This window comes from Pinus tabuliformis, chromosome 4_2 (assembly GCF_031772625.1).
Source record: "Pinus tabuliformis cultivar Carrire ecotype Pingquan chromosome 4_2, CPIR1, whole genome shotgun sequence".
NCBI lineage: Eukaryota > Viridiplantae > Streptophyta > Pinopsida > Pinales > Pinaceae > Pinus > Pinus tabuliformis.
In genome coordinates, this window is record NC_142304.1 from 808960123 (window position 1) to 808965496 (window position 5374).

Below are 5374 nucleotides of genomic sequence, written 5' to 3' on the forward strand. Positions count from 1 at the left end.
ATCTAAAATAGCTTGATCCATCTCATATTCACCTATCTACGCAGTAAGCCTCATCTTACGCCCCATTCTCATCTTATACCTGCCAATCTTTCTGACTACGCACGGTCTGTCAGTAGCGTTTCCTTCCCAGCGCACCTATTGATCAGTGCCTACAGTCCCTTCACAGCCTTTCTATCACATAGCAGTTTCATGCATGTCTCCATAAATGTGGTAATCATGGGTGGGTCCATTTCTTCAGCTGGCTTCTCCTGACTCCCTGAGGTAGAGGCCTCAATGAAACTTTTATTTTCTTCCATAAATGTTTCTTTTGTGAGTTCTAGATCAAACCCGATCTCCTTTTCTGGAACTTTGCGGAGCTACCTTCTTTAGGTTTCTTCCCCTTATCTTCATCAATCATTGCCCCACTCCGCAGCACAATATTTACCTTAGGATCTTCCTCACAAGGCTCATCCATCATCATCCGCAGGTTCTGAGTTGGTTGCTGAGGTTGTGCCCCCTTTTCGTGTATCTTAGCCAACAATATTAGGCAATCCTTCGTTGCATGGTCAAACTAAGTACAATAGTGGCATGATAGATGTGTCGAATTTAGGCAGTCTCGCGCGTAGTGTCCTAGTCCCCCGCAATTGTAACAAATAGCATTCCCTCAACCTCTACTAGGTCCTCCTCCACCTCAATCTCGTTCGCGCCCCTGATACTTGCCTCGCGCTTCTCCAACACCTTGGTCCAAAGGCTACATTTCTACATGCACCCTATATGCAGGTGTCCTATCCATCATTAGTTCGTGACTCTAGAAATTGTGCTCATCATGACCCACTGAGAGTTGTTGTAGTGTCTGTATGAATTTCTGCAACAAATGGCAATTTTCTTTGGCATGTTTCCCAGCTACCTGACAAATAACACACCATAGTGTGGGCCCTGTACTTGGCCCTGCTACAGCTTCTGGCCTCAGAGGCATTGGTCCCCCTACTGCAACATAATTTGTGAAAACTGGATAGTGATCTTTGTCATGCCCTTGGCTTTTGCACTTTAGGCACCAAACTTCTTCGAGCGCCTCGGGTTGAGCTATTCTATCTTTCTTCAGACTTTGCATTTCAAGGAAAAGTTTCTACAACTACGCATGAATTTGATGAACCTCCATATTAGCATCTTGCATTGGCGTCTCATGCAATCTCATTGCGATTTCCAAAGCTTCCGCTTGGGTCCCAATCTTCTGTTGTAATAGCGCAACCCTTAGATGAGGCAGGAGTGAAGCCACAAACCATTCGCGGTGCTGCCCATCAGTCAGATTCATGTTAGCCTCGTGGATCGTACACTTCAATCTCTGATTCAAATCCTAGGGTGCCTCACCAAGCTTCAACATGATCTCTTTGAATCCCACAATTGATTGCGCTTCAAACTTAGGTCTACTGAATTCCTTATTCAACGCAGTTTGGATATCTTCCAACGCGGACATCAGGTTATCCGTGCAGTGATTGATGTACCACGTTACTGCGCGTCCTGCAAAGTACTAACCAACGTTTCTTTCTTCATTTGATCATCTGTGATACCCTAAGCTTCCCATACAACCTTCACGATGAACCAAAACTAGTCTGGATCTTCATTTCCCACGCCCTTGAACACAGGTAGCTTTACAGAGTTCGCCATATTGAATTGTGGTGGAGGTGCCGGTGGTGTAGGTGAAGGCGTATGCTGTGGAGGTGAAGATGGAGGTGGTGTAGGTGGGTGAGGTATTCGCGGGAACCCCTATCTTATTAATTGAATAACACTTTGTGGCTCCCTCGTCGTCACTCAGAGGAGGTTCAATTAGTGAGTTATATTCAGGGCCTTTTTTTCGTCTATTCCTGAAAGTCCTTCCACTTCGTGTAGCCCCAAACATCAAGGTAACTGCATAACCCACTTTTCAAACAATAACATCTTAATCCAAGTATTTAAAGACCTTTGATACTTACCTCGCAGTCCTTTGAAGAAGTGCCACTCTACTTCATTGTAACTAACAGAAGTATCGACCGCGAACTCTGTCAAAAATCCTCCTATGATACGATCGAGCCAATGATCAACAGGGCGCGTGATTTTATCTTTGGAGGCTTCCAATCTCCGCACTAACTCCTAGGCGCAGACAAGCGAACCGTCAAGCCTCCACCTCCCTTAGTCGTCTACCAACTTTGTGATCTACTTGTATAATTCAACTAGGAAGGAACATAAGAAGATTTTGTGTATCTTTGTGTACAGATATCTGTCCAACCACTGTTCTTTCATCAATTGCGGATTCCTGTTTCCTGTGCCGCGAATTCATGGATATTTCTATCCAATCACTCTTCAATCTCTTTCTTAGTTGGATTCCAATGATGCGACATCACACATATCTCATGTAGATCCTGGTCTTGTTAACAGAAACAGTTGTTGGCTTAATGGGCCCTAACCCAGGTTAAGTGTTAAGTTAGCCAAGAAAATCCCTACACTACTAGCCCTTTCGGCATCAATCTGTGGAGCGTGAACTGAAGTCTCACCCGAAGCAGTATGGGGAATGCAGGAACCACGTTTTTGCACCCTGAGATGTTTGTGATATTGGTTTTATACCCTAACCCTTCCTTCGTGCAGACCTATAAGCCCTTTAGGGCTTATCAAAATACTTCTCTTATCTGGATTTAAAACCTTCGGCAAAGCCTCCAATCATCCTTCGCAGACCCTAACTAGTTAATTCAAACACTTACGCGCCTCTGTAATTACCCTTACTTTTGTGTCTACCCAGATTAACTTAAGTATTAGTTAACTTCAAGTTGTACTATGATTATCTTCACATAAACAAATATTCTTACTTGCGTTCATATGACAAAGTAAAATACATTGAACCGCGCATCAATATAACATTAAATCATAAATCCATTATTCAACATAACATAATCGTAAACATTCATAATGGAAGTAAAATGGTCCATACATAGATTTCTCCAAAATAACTCTCTTTATTGATGGTTCAGATCTCCAGTACATACTCTAACTGCCCTGTGCAAACAGCTACAGGGGTCCGCGCACTCAGCTACAACTTCTAACCTAGGCCTCTACACACTCAGCTGAAGAGCCTCTACCTACGCTAAGACTCTTCACTCTTATCTCTCACAGACCCCTAAACTTACTTAGAACTCTGCCCGTAACTTCCTTAGACTCTTCTAAGACTCCCTTTTTATACATTCCCATGGCCCGCGGACCAAAGACGGATCTCATTAAGCCGACACAAACTATTTAAACTAAGGGCAGAAACCCTTTTTGACTGTTTACATCTTTGCACTTCGTGACCACAAAATGTGAAGACTTTACATTCTTTATACAAAACTTAGGCCTTTAGCCCCAAAACTTGGGTTTTTAACCCCAAAATTGACTCCAGGGGACTCATTCCCAACAGGAGTGATCAGTGAACATTTTGAAATGCACTCCCAACAAGTAGTTCTTGAACTTTTGTAATGCATACACCATAGCTAATCCCTCTCTTTCTATCATGCTATAGTTCTTTTCCATGTTTGACAACTTCCTGCTTGCAAATGCTATAGGATGTTAAATTCCCCCTGCTCCTGGCTACGCTAGCACTACAACCAATGGAATGCAAGATGAATCAACATGTACACGGAACTCCTTTTTCGAGTCCAGGAAAACTAGAATAGGCGTAGTTACCATATTCTCTTTCAGTACATCCAAGCCCTTCTAGCATTCTTTGCTCCATTGAAAAGTCACATATTTCTTCAGAAATTTCTCCATCGGTGCAAGTACTGCCCATACCCCTTTATAAACTTCATGTAGTAGCCAGTATGTCCCAATGTATTGCGTAGTTGTCTTACTATTTTTGGTGCTGGCAAGTTCACAATAACTAAAATATTCATAGCATCCATCATTAATCCTTGTTTATAGACTACATGTCCCAACAATATACCAAATGGTGCACAAAAGATGCACTTCTTCAAGTTCAATGAGATCTGGTGTTGCCTACATGTATCCAACATCAACCTTAAGCTTGCCACATGCTTCTTTAATAGACCGAAGACTGTCCAATCGTTGAAGTATACTTCCAAAAACTTGTGTTTATATTATTTGAAAGCCACAATTCCAACTATGGAAAATATAGCAAGCACATTATTTAATCCAAAAGGCATCACCGTGTACTGATAAGAGCCCCACTCTATCGCAAAAGTCATTTTATGTCTATCCTCTAGTACAATTCTGATCTTATGGTATCCTGAAAAGCCATATGTGAAAGAATAAGCCTCCTATCCTCCTACATTGTCCAATACTTCATATGTAAATGGTGTAGGGAAGGTTTCATGTAGACATGCATGATTTAATTTTCCTTAAGTCGACACAAATTCTGATTTTCCCTTTTGCCTTCTTTTCCTAAACCGCCATGGGACTTACCCATTCAGACTACTCAACAGGTTCAATTATCCCAACTTTTAACATTTTGTCTAATTCTTCTTTCACCCTCTCCTTCTATTGTGGATTCAGTCTATAAGGTATATGCTTGACAAGCTTCGCATCCAGCTTCGGAGGAATCCTCATGACTCCCAAATCTCCTAATATGCCTTTCATATTTGAAAACTTAGAAGGGAACAAATATTGATATTCATGCAAGAGATCTATTATCTTGTTGACTATGTCTTCATCCCAGTAATATCCTATTGTTGCGTACTTTGGTTCAGTCTCTGATCCTATATTCACCTTCCTCATCTTCAATGGATTCATTATATCAAGCATCTCTATCTCAGGTCCATTTACTTTGTGATGACCTTCTGGCTCTTTAATGTCAATGTTGCGAGGATCTTCATCCTCTTTTGCTATGAGATTATAGCATTCCATTACATTACGGATCTACACAGCCCAATTAGGTTGCTAGAAAACTCAAACTTCATTTTAAAAAATATTCTTCTTAACTATATTCAAGGCTGCAACTATATGTGGACAGTCATCATCAAATTTGAATGTCATTATGAATCCATCAACCATCTATGTCTAGCTAGCAGCACCATGTCGAAGCTTAATTTATAGATACCAATTTTGAGGGATTGTCTCCAAGGTATGGATGAAGCCATGCACCTATTCTTCTCACAAAATTTCTCCCCAAGATGTCATACAGTGTTGTATGTGGGCTCTAGGATCATTTTGGCCATCATACTTATCTGTGAGATCTATTTCTATTTTTTTATATCCTACCCACATCAACCTCCTACATTTTTTCGAATCTCCTATATTCTTCTTATGAGTACCCCACCATCTAGCAGGAGTAGCCCTCAATGTTTGATCCAGAGCTAACAGTCTCTGACATTTTGGTACTGGTCTTTCATTATCTATAAATAAAGTATTTACATCACCCAAACAATCATATAAAGGT